Consider the following 14,222-nt stretch of genomic DNA (forward strand, 5'->3'; position numbering starts at 1 on the left):
TGCCTTTGGGACCACAAAGAGTGCATGAGATCTCCTGTGCATGAGGTCCTGCATTAGGAAGCTGTTTATCTCGTTCCAGGTTCTTCTGAAAGAGACAGGACAGGTTTTTAACTCTTCATTTTATAGGTAAAGAAATCAGCATCTGCCGAAACCGGTTTGGCTCAGTGGATAGAGCGTCGGCCTGCGGACTGAAAGGTCCCGGGTTCGATTCCGGTCAAGGGCATGTACCTGGGTTGCAGGCACAGTAGGAGATGTGCAGGAGGCAGCTGATCGATGTTTCTCTCTCATCGATGTTTCTGACTCTCTATCTCTCTCCCTTCCTCTCTGTAAAAAATCAATAAAATATATTAAAAAAAAAAAGAAAGAAAGAAAAAGAAATCAGCATCTGGTCACCGCTCATCCAGGTCCGGAGCTCCCACTTTATGGTCCATAATCCAGTGCTCATTCCACCAAAATCATGTTTGGAAACTTAAATGTGATAATGACCAGTAGTAATGATGGCTGTCATTTATTAAGCACTCATCATGTGACAGGCACTGCGGTAGGTATTGCAATGATATTATCCCATTCCTCTGAGGTAGGCACGTCCTTATCGACATTGAATGGGTGAAGAAAATAAGCCCAGAGAGGTTAAGCAATTGCCCAAGGTCACACAGCTGTCGCAAAGGGCAAAACTCAGAGCCAGAGGCTCAACCCCTGTACATGAGCTCAACATTAAGAGAAAGAGTAACACTGTTTATTTTATTTTATTTATTTATTTCCTTATTCTAAAAGCTATTGAGTTACATGGTTTAGAAATTAGGGGAGGTTCACTCAATGGATTCTTCCAGCAAAAATTGGAAGATTACTTAATAGAAAGATGTACCTGATAAACATTTACATCTAAAAGCAGGATACAAAATTGTAAATACACTAAAATTATAACTATATAAAATAAGCATAGGAAAATAAAAATAAAACTATAAAGAAATACACCAAGTTTTTATCAGTAGTTGTACTGGAGTTGTGTAATTCTGTGTTGTTGTTTTTTCGTAATGTTCTCTATTTCTAAACTTTCTGGGCTTGTGGTTTTATTTTTTTAAAATAAATGTGAAAAGCCTCCCAAAACATAGCTTGACTTAGAGGATCTATTCTCGGGCATTTTGGGAAGCACAGCGGGAAAAAAAATGTGTATGAAAAGCAAGAAAGGTGGGTACAACTCATGTTTTTCATTTTTATGGTATCAAAACTTCAAGGAATTTGTCTTGATTATACTAGTAAAAACTTGTCCTCATTGATGAGAGGGAGAAAAGAAGGAGGAGGATGAAGAGGAAAGAGAAAGAAGGAAGGAAGGGAGGAAGGGAGGGAGGAAGGAAGGGAGGGAGGAAGGAAGGGAGGGAGGGAGGGAGGGAGGGAGTGAAGAGGGGAGAAGTGAGGGATGGAGGAAAGAGAAAGAAAAAGGGGTGATTTTTTCACACAGCAGAACCATTAAATTTCATTGCTTTGTTTGGGAACTACTTAACAAATCCACTAACATTAATCTTGCTGGGCAATTAAAACAGTGTAAATGTCACTGTTCCGATCTTTGACATTTGGTTGGAGTCCTGACAGGGCAGAGTGAATCATAGAGGAGTCCGCCTGTTGTGAGCACGGGTGTTAATAATCCGGGCACAAGGCGTTACTATTCCTCTAGATATTTGAACAAATCTGTACAGCTGGATATATACCCTTCCTTCGACACTTCATCACATGCTGCTGGCAGCGCCTCTTCTGCTGCTGTTTGTGGTGTTGGGTGGTTGTCTTGAATCATTTTAACTTCCATGCACGTGAGTCTGGATTTGCCCTAAACATGGCATCTTTCCTGAGGGCACAGATTGTGCTCTATTTCTTAGTAACACAATGCCGTATACACCAGAGAAGGCCAAACACATTTTAATAATCTTACAATAATAAAAGCATAATATGCTAATTAGACCAGAAGACCTTCCAGATGAAGCCAGGGTTGCATGGGAAGCCCAGGTCCTGGGTGCCAGAGGGAAGCCAGTGCCAGCAGCTGGAGAAGGAAGGCCTACTCTTGCACGAATTTTGTGCATCGGGCCTCTAGTAAGAATAATAATAGCTACGACTTATTGATCACTTACTATGCACTAGGCACTGTGCTTTTTCACTTACCAAACACTTGCTCATTTAAAGAGAAGCAGTGTGCGCAGTGGTTAGAGCGGGCAGCCAATCCCAAGTCTACAATTTACTAGTTCTATAATCTCTGACACATTTCTCGGAGTCTCTGTTTCTTAGTACCATCCTCAGCATAATGAGAACTCTTTCCTCTCCTAACCCTGATTTCTACTCTAGACATCCCTATCTCAGTATATGGGACCACCTTCCTCCTGAATGTCCAAGGCATCAATCATCCTTAATGTCTTTCTTCGCCCTTCTCCAAAAGCGAAGTCCTGAGTCCTCCCACTGGATTCCATGCTGTAGCCCGGCCTGGGTTAGGAGCCTGCTTCCCCCATGTATTATGCAACATGTGATAATGGACAAAGTACTGGAACTCTCATTTGGATAAAAGTAGAACCTCCATCATAGGGTTGTTGTGAGGACACAAATAATCCACATAAAGCACTTGAGAGAATGCCTGAATACGGAAACCACTGAGGCAATGATAGGCATTGTCAGTGTTGTCATTACCGTCCATTAATTCCAGGCAGGTACAAGCTGCCATCATCTCTCACTTGGGCTGAGGCTGTGGCCTCTTAATTAGTCTTCCTACTTCAGTTCTTACCCTTCCATCCTTTCACCACACAGCCACCAAAGGGTCTTGTTAATCCTATATAATAAAGAGCTAATATGCAAATGGTCATCATGCCCTCTCGCCCTTGCGCCCTCACGCTGGGGCCAGGGGACCTGAGGCCAGGATGGGGTACCTGAGGCTGCACCCCCCCAACACCAGGCTGGGGGACCTGAGGCCGGGCCCCCCACCAGGCAGGGCTTGACAGAGAACCTGAAGCTGTGCCCCCTGCCCGGCAGGGCTTGACAGAGGACCTGAGGCCGTGTCCCCAGCCCGGCAGGGCTTGACAGAGGATCTAAGGCTGAGCCCTCCACCCAGTGGGGCTTGACAAAAGACCTGAGGCCCCATCCCCCTCCTGGAGAGGCTTGACAGAGGACCTGAGGCTGCGCCCCCCCCACCCCCACCCAGCGGGGCTTGACAGGGGTGGGGCTGGTCGGGTCTAGGTCTTGCGCCATTTCGAGGCATGCACGGGTAGGTGGGGACTTGACTCTGGGTCCCACAGCATGCCCCAGACTCTGACAGGAGGGAGATTTTCAGATACATTTTACTAAATTTCTTTCATCTCTGACACTTCTATTATAGTGAAAGAGCAAATAGCAATATCAAAATATTTCCTCTAATTAATTCCCTTTTAATGTGCATGAATTTTGTGCACCGGCCAATAGTCTATAATAATAAAAGCCTAATATGCTAATTAGACCAGACAGCCGAACGACCTTCCGGACGAAGCCAGGGCTGCAAGGGCCGAGCTCCTTGCACGAATTTCGTGCATCAGGCCTCTAGTATGTAAATAAAACTATATCTCTGCATTGCTAAGAATCTTTCAATAGTTTCACATTACACTTGGATAAAAAAAAAAACAAACCCTCAGCTCTGGCTTACAAGTCCCTGTATGCGATGACCCTGTCTACTAGAATCCCAGGGCACCAGCCATTTTTCATGATCTCACTTAGATGTGTTAAGTTGCCCTGACCAGTTTGGCTCAGTGGATAGAGCGTCGGTCTGTGGACTGAAGAGTCCCGGGTTCGATTCTGGTCAAGGGCATGTACCTTGGTTACGGGCACATCCCCAGTAGGGAGTGTGCAGGAGGCAGCTGAATCAATATTTCTCTCTCATTGATGTTTCTAACTCTCTATCCCTCTTCCTCTCCCTTCCTCTCTGTAAAAAATCAATAAAATATAAAAAAAATATTTTTTAAAAATAAATAAAATAAATAAAAATAAAATAAATTTAAAAAAATGTGTTGAGTCAAGGAATTAAATGCCCTATAAGTATATCATCTTCATTATACAGATGGAGTCGCTACTCAGTGAATGGCTCAGGTAGAAACCCAGGTCTGACTCCAAAAGCTGTTTCTCCACAAATTCCAGACTCCACCCCCTGCCCAATATTGAACACTGAATCAACAAAGAAAATAATAAAGGGTTGAATTAGTCTATGTCTTCCCTAATGAAATTATTCTAGTATGACTGATTAACATTCGGATTCTATCATGTCTCCAATTTTCTTCCCAGATATTTCTTTCCCAAATGTTTTAGTGCTGATTCTTAACACAGATATGTACCACATGTCCTTTTTCAATGGTATCAGGATGCCTAAGACGGCTGCCTCCACGTAAAAGGCCCTGAGAATGGTTAAGCACAGCTTTCCACAGACTCCAGCCAAGGACTGTCTAAGGCTAAGCAGCCTTCCAAACTGAAAGCTTCTAAAGACTCCTTTTATTGTCACTTTCTGTAGGTTAGTTTCTGGTCTCAGCTGGTGGCGGGGTATCGAGACTGGGTCGTGGTTCAGAGGAAGAGCGCCACCTACTGATGACCTGCTTCACCTCCAGCACCTCTACAATTGGCTTAGACCTTCCCCTTCATGGTCAAAAGGGTGTGGAGAGGTCTTCTGAGCAGAACAGCGGGATCTTGGTTTTGACTTCCAACTCTAGTATTTAAAGTAACACTGATAGAGACAAAAATCATAGCACATTGAATGCAGGGCAGGCCAGTGTGGTTCTGTGAGGAAGAATGGTAACTCAAGTGGGAAAAGAGTCTTTCCAAAATACAGCTTGCACTTTTCTGGCAAGCCTCTTCACTGAACGCTACTTTATTTGGGACAATAATCCCATTGCATATTTAATATTATAGGAAATAAGATGGACTGACAGAGGCATAGAGAGATGGATTGATGTGTAATAAAGCAAATGGACAAAAGATTAATCACTGTAGGATCAAGTTGTTGTGCATATAGGTGTTCACTATACAGTTTTTTCCATTTTTCTGAATGTTTGAAAATTTCCAAAATAAGTAAAAAGAAAATGAAAAAAGTACCCAGTCTAATGGAAATTGCACACGTACCCACCTCTAGGTTGAAATAACTTAAGACAATATAAAGTTTGGACTGCTTTGGGCTGGAAGGATCTCAACTCAGTTATGTTAGTAAGAAGAATAGATTGGGTATTTCAGATGTCACCAATTAATTGTTTTGAATGAGACAATTTTTTATTCTTAGGTGCCTCTGAATTTCTTGGCACATCCCTGTAGTATTGGTGGGCTCTCAAACTAAACTAATGAGGCCAAGGAAAAAGATACTGCTTTACCAATATTTTGTACCTTTCTGTAACCTCTTAATCAGCAAGAATGTTTTAAAGAAGGGCTGGGACACGGACAACAGTATGGTGATTATCTGAAGGAAAGGGGATGAGGGAAGGTAGAAGAGGGTAAAAGGGAGATAAATGGTGATGGAAAGAGACTTGACTTGGGATGGTGAACACACAATACAATATCCAGATGATGTATTATAGAATTGCACACTTGAAACCTATATATTTTTATTAACCAACTAGAGGCCCGGTGCACAAATTCGTGCATGGGTGGGGTCCCACGGCCTGGCTGGCAATCGGGGCCAGCTCGCCCAGTCCTGATCAAGGCGACTGGGGCTGGCCAGCTGGGAGGGAGGGACCGCGAGAGGTTGGCCAGCTGCGGAAGGTTGGCTGTGGGAGCGCACTGACCACCAGGGGGCAGCTCCTGCATTGAGCATCTGCCCACTGGTGGTCAATGTGCATCATAGCTCCCCGCCGGTCTCGGGTCGTCCGGTCGTCTGGTTGTAAAAGTTGCTTAGGTTTTTATATATATAGATGTCACACCAATGAATTCAATTAAAAATAAGAATATGACATAAAGAAGCACAAAACATAAAGGAAAAAATAAATAATAAATTGGATTTTTTTTTTAAAGAAGAAAGAAAGAATGGCTAGGAGCCTGTCCTTCCCCAAGCATATCACCTTCCTAGCTTTGTACTTATTTTTTCAATAAGAATACCCCCTCCTAACCATCCTGTCTCTGGAAAGAAGCTGCACACAAAAAAATTCTTACTTAAGAGAGCCAACAAAGCTTTTTAAGCCATTGAGTGATTTAAGCAAAGATGAACCAGAAGTATACGAATTAAATTTCCCCTCAAGTCCTATAGAAATCCAATAAATAAATTAAATGCATGTGGATTTAAAAATTAAAGGCCGAGAAGGCTTGAGGCAAAGTGCATTTGACATTTGAAATAATAGAAACTTGAGAGGAGGCATGTAGCAAGATGTGCCCTTACGTGGTGTGATAGGGGCCCTTGGTCACCGCTCTGCCTGACTCTGTGTTTACAGAGCATAATGGCATTGTAGGGAAATTCAATAAAACTCTCTGGGCGCCAGGTGTGACTTGAGTGCCATCATTTAGAAGACAATGTCAGCGGGATCCAGCTCAGCCTCAACGCAGGAGAGCCGTGATTGCTGTGGTTCTCAGCTCCTTCCCAGTTGCCATTCCTTTAGAAAAGGTTTGCCTGTAGCTCCAAAGCACGCCTGCAAAGGGGGCTGGCAATAGATTGCAAAAACCTGAAAGATGTCCTCCACTATGAGGAATTTAGCTTAAGCAAGGAATTCTGAGATGTGGCCAAACTGTGTGTATAGGGATATTCATTATTGTGTCATTCAGCATAGTAGAAATTTTTAAGCAAGCGTATGTCCAATAATAGGGGGTTAGGTAAATACTTGTTGCAGATCCTGCTTAACACAGTAGTTAAGACAATAAGTATGAGTTTGAGACCTGGCTTAGCCACCCCGTGGCTTTGGCATTTGGGCCAGTTCTATATGTAACCTGGCTGAACCTCTGCTTCCTCATCTATAAAATGGGGATAACATTACCTATGGGCCTGTTGGAAGGATGAAATGAGACAATTCAAGTAAAGCCCTTATTCCATGCTTGATTACTATATATGATTTTTTATATAGATATAGATATAGATATAGATATAGATATAGATATAGATAGATATATAGATATATATATAGATATTCATATGTATGTGCATGCATAGTACTCTTATGTAACTACTAGAGGCCCAGTGCACGAATTCGTGCACCTTGAAAGGAACTGTGGGCTGCGAGGCTGCGATAGGCACAGGGGCGGGCCCATCCTCTGCGCCCCCACCCAACCCCTCCTGCCACTGCCCCTGGTCCCCTGTCTGCTGGCAGCCCTGTTCCCACTGCCACCATTCCCACACACTGACAGTGCCGGCCCCACTTGCACCCACTGTTGGCGCAGAGCAATTGGGGTCTGTGCCAGCAGCGGGTGCGAGCGGGGCTGGTGCCCTCAGCGGGTGCGAGCAGCGGCTGCTGCCCTGAGCACCCCTCAGGAGCAGGGGAAGGTGGAGAAGCCCTCAGGGGCACTCAGGGCCAGCAGCTGCTGCTCGCACTCACTGATGGCGCTGAGTGATTGGGACTGGTGCTGGGCACCGGCAGTGGGTGCGAGGGGTGGCTCCAGTACCAGCTGCGGGTGTGAGTGGGGCTGGCGCTGACAGCAGATGTGAGTGCCAAGTGGGACCATGGCACATGGGAGCAAAGAATTTTCAGTAACCACCAGAGGCTTGCTCCAATGACAGTGACCGGCACTCCGCCTTGGTCGGGCATCCCCACTCACCTGCTCCACCATCCCGCCGTGGCCAACGCCCGCCATGCTCTGAACACGCCCCCTGGTGGTCAGCACTCGTCATAATGACGGGTTGTTCGGTTGTTCCCGTTGTTCTGCCATTCTGTCTATTTGCATATTAGCCTTTTATTATATAGGATTACAAATTATATTATTTAAAGAATATTTAATAGCATGGCAAATGCTATATCTTATTAAGTAAAAGAAATAATACTAAATTGAACATAAAATGTAACTCAATTTTATTAAAATAGACATTTAATAGACATGAGAAAAAAGACTGGATGAGGCAACCATCAAAATGCTGTTAGTGACTATCATGTCTGATTGGGAGAATCTGGATGATTTAAATTTTGTTTTGTATGTTTTTCTCTATTTTCAAAATTATCAATCCAGATCACATATTACTTTGGGCAAGTTCCTTTCAAATAACATCTATTAGTTTACTTTAATAGTTGAAGATAAAGAAAAGAGCAAAAAGAGGCCCACTATCTTATTACCCAGAAAATTCTATTGGCATTTTTAAAAAGGTAATATAAAAACCTGATTAGAAAATTGAGGGCCTAGCAAAGTACAAAACTAATAGTGGAACTTTCTGTCTGCTTACACCCTCTGTCCATCTCCCCAAAGGTAAGCACAGTTAATGGTTTTCTTCGGGGGTGGTTGGAGGGGAAATAACCAAAATTTATTAGTGCAAGCAGATCCATCTCATTCTTTTAATTTTTATCAAATTTTATTTACATTCCATTCTAGGAAAACTGTTGCTTTTGAAACCCTTTACCCACCACCCAATCTGTGGCACCCTGTCCAGCACAGCCACAGGTAGCAGCGCCTTTGAGAGTCCTCTGATATCAGTTCCTATGCATTTACTTCCATAATGACATCCTCACACAGCACATGGCATTGCTGTGGGGCCTTTCTTTTTCATGTAAACAGTATCACACTCTACATATAGTTTACCACAGCACAGTTTTCTCCAGTATGGCTACACCATCACGTTTATATCATCTCCCCTATGCATGGGACTTTTATTTATTAGTTTCATAATCAGAAGGAAATATTGTTTTTAGGTTTCCTTCCCACTAAACCTAAAATATATATACAAATTTTAAATGGGATGTTGGAAGCAGAGAATTCAAAACCATATGGCTTACTTGAGTATTGAATTAGTAAACCCTCTTGGTGGTACCATGGTGTTCATCTCCTTCTGGGCTCTTCGAATGAACTGTGCAACCTCAACCACACTGAACCTCAGAAGTCAGCACTCCACCCCAGGGACTGCTCCAGGCTCCCTCCAGGTTCACCCCCACCACCCTGAAGATGCTCTTCCCTACATACATGCCTTCTTCTCTGACCTCCATGAGCCCTATAACCCAGTCTCCACTTCTCCTCCCAGCCAGGAGATAGCCCACCCAGCTTTGGACTTGCTCTCCTAGCTAGTCACTAGTAGACAACGAATAAAGGGATCAGGAAAAAAGAACTTCCTCTTGTTTTTTACACCTGAACTCAATAGAGAAGTTGATACCTTGAAGTAGGCTACTACTGTAACATCCCCTTACCTTTTACAGAAGTTTATCTCTTTTTGTATCCAAAATGTGTTTGTTGGATGGTTCCCCACTCATCTTGATTTGAGGTGCTTTTAGTGCTGCTTCCTTCTGAAGGAGCATCCTTCTGTAAGCCTTGACTTTCCTCCTGTTGGCTGACAGAGAACAGTGGAGCAACTAACACACAACACTACCGTTTCTGCATGGCTAAAGACGGTGGTGATTTTATAGCACCCTGGGCATTTCACATCCATGAAGCAGGAATTGGGGCTCTGCACCAGGCGGTTCTTCTTGTGTTTTCTCCTCGTCTGGAGCGGGATGGAGGAGATCCGTAGCGAGAGGGATATTGTCGTGGGGAGGTCATCACCGCCGGAAAGGCCAGAAGTTTATCTGAGGTAAACCTGAAACGTGTGGCTCAGGTTTAAGTGGTCTGTCTTTCAGTCCATCACCGGTCTTTTGTCGCCTCATGAGTCTTTCCAATCTCCAGTTCAGCTTCCATGCTGCCCACTACCCAATAGTTAGTGGTGAGTGGGCCACGACTGTCCATTTTCTGAAGCAGAAACAATACTTAGTGGTGAGTGGGCCACGATTTTGCTATCCATTTTCTGCAGCAGAAACAATGTTAAAAGAGAGAACAGGAGTGATCTGCCTCGTGGGAGATCAAAGATTGCAAATATTGTTACTGCTGGAGGGGACTTAAGACATCCAAGTTCATGTCCATTATTTTACAGATAAGAACAGAAGCTTGAAGAGGGGCATGATTATCTGAGCCCCTACAGGTGGTGGATGCCAGAGGAGGAAGGGTCTGCATCCCCAGCATTTGGGTTCCTCACTGAGGGCTTCTGCCACCATCAGTTCAGATACCTGGTCCCAGATTGCTAAGCATTCCCCATCTGGCCCTGACTGCATAAAGGAAGTATTTTTCATTTGGATAAGTTTCAAATTAAGAAGCAGGAGACTAAATCAAAGTGGGGGAGGGGCATGGGGACTGTGTCCATGTGTGGCGTGTGTGTGCATGTGTGCATGTGTAGTGCAGAGAGGAAGTGATGTGAGTTCAGGAGAGCGGCATCCACACTGACTTGCCTCTTCTGCTCCAGCCACTGGGCTTCCTGGTCACACCAGCTGCACTTCCCAAAGCTCATCCCTTCCTGGCCTGCCACTGACAAATCGCATTGATTTACAAAACAGACAGCTCTGAAATTGGCTGAGTACATTTAATCTCTTCAAATTAAGCCAACTTCACATTCGGCATACCATATGGAATTCTTCGGGGTGTTTATAAACACGGTTACACTTAAGCCCTCGTCCACTCTGCTTAAACTGTAGCAGAAACAGTACAGAGAGCCAAAAACGTACAGATTGAAGGGACAGCCTGTTGCTAGGCCAAATCCTTTCCGATGTGGCAAAGACTTTGGACATCATCCAGCCCAGAGGCTGCACCCTCGAGGCTCCTGGGCTGAATTCGGCACACAGATATGCTAAGTTTGGCTCTCTGTGTTTCTGAACATGTTTGCGCCAACATTTAAGAATTGGAAGATTTCACATAAAAATCCACACTCCCTGCATCTTTTAAAAAAATCTGGAAATGTGACCACACTGAGCCCTCATTCCCATACTAAACCATCAACTGAAGACGAGTAGTAGTAGAAGGCAGGGGTACCCTTTCCCATTGGCCATAATTTACACTAAAGATTATCTTTCACTAAAGATTCGCATCCCTCATTCTCAACACTTGCCTGACCCTGAAGGCATTTGAGTCTGCCATCTTCATCTAAATCATAACCTTCATTTATAGAAGAAGAAACTGAGTCTGATTCCAAACATGACCTGCCTAAGGTCACATAACTGGCAAGTGATGGAGCTGGGATCAGATTCATAATGCACAGCAGGAACAGCAGGCTGACCTAGGGGTGGGGAGGCTGAGGGAGATGCTGAGAGCACAAGGCTGTCCCTGAACCCAAGAATTCGCAGACAGTCCAGAGAGAGCCTTGGACTTCCTCAGCCCATGGAGTTGGCTGTGGGGAAGATGGAGGAAGGCAAGTTCATTTGACCTACATTTTTGAGAGCCTGAGAGACCAACGATGACTTCAGGATTCAACGAGAAGGTGAGATATTTGATCCTCAGCCTTTGCAGATGTCCATTCATGCAACATGTATTGCCTTTCATGAACTGCTTTAGGCTCTGGGGAGACAAAGATATGAAATCTTGTTTCTGGTCCTCAAGGAGCTTACAGTTGAGCAAAGAAAAACAGACACATGCAAGCACATGAATTCCAAAGGCCCTTCTCCCCTCTCTTCTTGTCAAATCTGTAGGTGGAAGGCAGTAGAGCACAGTGGTTGAGTGTAAGATAATAGATATTGGTCTCTGCCTCATGTTCCTAGCATAGAGCTCCTGAAAAGCTTGTCATTTCCTGGGTGAGAGGAGTGCCTTTTGTTAGAATGAGCTGACCCTGGGTGAACTACTGGTTGGCTCCTAGATGGGGTAGGCACGAGAAAGAACAAGCCATGATTAGAAGCTTGGGATTTCCAGCACCATCCCCCCATTCTCTCGAGAAGGGAGAAGACCTGGAAATGGAGTTAAGGATCAATCGTTCTTCTGTGATGGAGCCTCCATAAAAATTCTAATAGTTTGGGGTTCAGAGAGCTTCCAGGTTGGTGAACAGGTGGCTGCGCAGGGTGAATGGCACACCCGGAGAGGTCACAGAAACTCTGCACCCCTTCCCACACACCTTGCCCCTGTGCATCACTTCCTTCTGTATGTTCATCTTTATTCTTTTTTCTTCTCCTTTTATAATAAACTAGTAAATCTAAGTACATATTTCCCTGGGTTCTGTGAGCCACTCTCTCAAATTAATCAAATCCAATGGGTGAAGGTCATGAGATCCTTTGATTTGTAGCCAAGTCAGACGGAAGTTGTGGGTAACCTGGGAGCCTACTGCTTGTGATTGGTATCTAAAGTGGATGGTATCAGAATTGAGGCAAATTGTGGGACACGCAGCTGGTGTCCGAGAATTGCTGGGTTGGGGGAAACCGGAAGTGTCCGAAGTGAAGTGTTCTACATGAGTAATAAAGGCAAAGACACGCAGGAGGCAGACAGGACTGGGTTGGCTTTGTTTTTGTTTGTATATTTGTTTGTTAGTTTGTTCGTTTTACACATTAAGGGAACACGCTTTCAAACTTGGATTCTAATGTTGATCCTGTCCCCGCTTAGCTTGGACAAAATGCTTCCCACCTAAGCCTCAGTTTCCACATTCCTATAAAGTAATTAAATGCCTTCCGTGTAGCATTCTTGTAAGGAAGCATTTGAAAAATTCCTTGCACAGAATGAGCATTCAATAATTGGTGAATTTAATAATTCTTCTTCTAGAATGCATTCTTCCCTCTTCTGTAACTCCTTCTTCTTTTCTTTTCCACCCATTTCCTTTCTCTCTTTCTCTCTAGTTTGTTCCAGACATTGTTTTAAATAAGGTCTCCAAATATTTTCATCACTGGGTGACGAGCAAGCCTTACAATGAAAAGTGCCTGCACTTATTAAAATAAACCCGTGTGGCCTTGACTCCCACAAGCAGTGCGTTATCTGTGTTACTTTGTTGAAGGACAGAAAATTACTAAGGAGTGAATCCTTAATTATTTGGTATTTTATTCTCATGGAGTCTCTTGGTTGACGGTCCTGCTCTGGGGTTCTCACACACACAAAATTCTTCTGGGCCTTGAGCATTCCAGATTCAAAGGTTAAACAAAGAGCCAGAAAATCTTACATGTTAATCCCAGGACAGATGCTGGTTCCCTGGCTGGCCACAGGCAAATTATCTCCCCTGTCACTTCTCCCACCAGAAATGCAATCAATTATTTCCTGGCCTCACTTGAGGGCTGAGAGACTTAATTAAGCTTTTGGAAGATGGTTGTTAGTTAACCTAATTCTCTCCATAAACTAACAATCCTCTGCTTTCCTAATCGCACCTCCCAAATTTTCATAAATTAGTCCACTTTTCTTAAAGTCAGAATGTCGGATGACCCTGCTTTTACTCATTCACTTCTATAAATGGCTTTTAATGATATTGTTACCACTTTCCTATAAACAGGCCCCAGGTGGAAAAATTCTGATGAAGAGACTGTAACCTCAGGAGTAATCAAAACCATAGATGCTAGAAAGAGACCCATCCTCTCCAGAGGGAAGTGTTATCTTTGTCCTTGAAAACTGAGAAAGGTCTTGGGCCCTTTGGTCCTTGTGGGTACCCTAAAGAGAATTGTGGATTAGATTAAACTTGCTTATTTTACAGTGGCATAAACAGAATCCCTCCTGGCATGAGCAAGAGTCTCTTAGACATAGGTTCAAATCCTGGCTCCACCTCTTCTTAGCTGAGCGACCTTGAGCATTTGCTCAATTTCCTAATCTGTTTATCTGTAAAATGGCAATAATACTTTAGTCTCTTTCCTAGGCTTGTCATAAGGAGGAAGAGAAGTCAAAGGAGTTCTCTCTTCATATTCCCTTTTAAAGATTTGGACAATTGTCCAATTTTCACACCTAGATTATGGTAAATCCCTGGAGGACAGGGATTGCTCTAGTGTATCCAGCCTTTCTCAACAGAGGTTCCACAAGAGAATTAAACTCTATGGAAAATTAGGTGAGTGACTATTTTCTAGCACCATGTTAGATGCAAAGGACAGAAGTTAATTCATTTCCTACAATGGTTGCCTTAGGGCATTAGGGATTAATTCTTTCCTGCAACCTGATTAAGAAGCTCTGGTAACACCAGTCATTATAAAAGATAAACTCCAAATATTCAGTGGTTTAATATAATAGAAGTTTGTGTCTAATGGGTGTTCCAAATTGACAGGAGCAAAATAATTTCAGAGCTTCCCTGCTGTCCATGCTCAACTGCATTAACGGGAAAGAGCAGGGAGGAACAGGTTTTCTGTTCAGGTTCCATTAGCTTAAATGCAACCTCAATGGAG

At 43.8% G+C, this 14,222-nt stretch overlaps 1 pseudogene; it reads right to left on the minus strand.

Moving 5' to 3' along the window:
* Positions 1-9,314: 9,314 nt before the first annotated feature.
* On the minus strand, positions 9,315-9,620 carry LOC106697893 (annotated as a pseudogene).
* Positions 9,621-14,222: the final 4,602 nt, after the last annotated feature.

This window comes from Myotis lucifugus, unplaced genomic scaffold, assembly GCF_000147115.1.
Source record: "Myotis lucifugus unplaced genomic scaffold, Myoluc2.0 scaffold_112, whole genome shotgun sequence".
Taxonomy (NCBI): Eukaryota; Metazoa; Chordata; class Mammalia; order Chiroptera; family Vespertilionidae; genus Myotis; species Myotis lucifugus.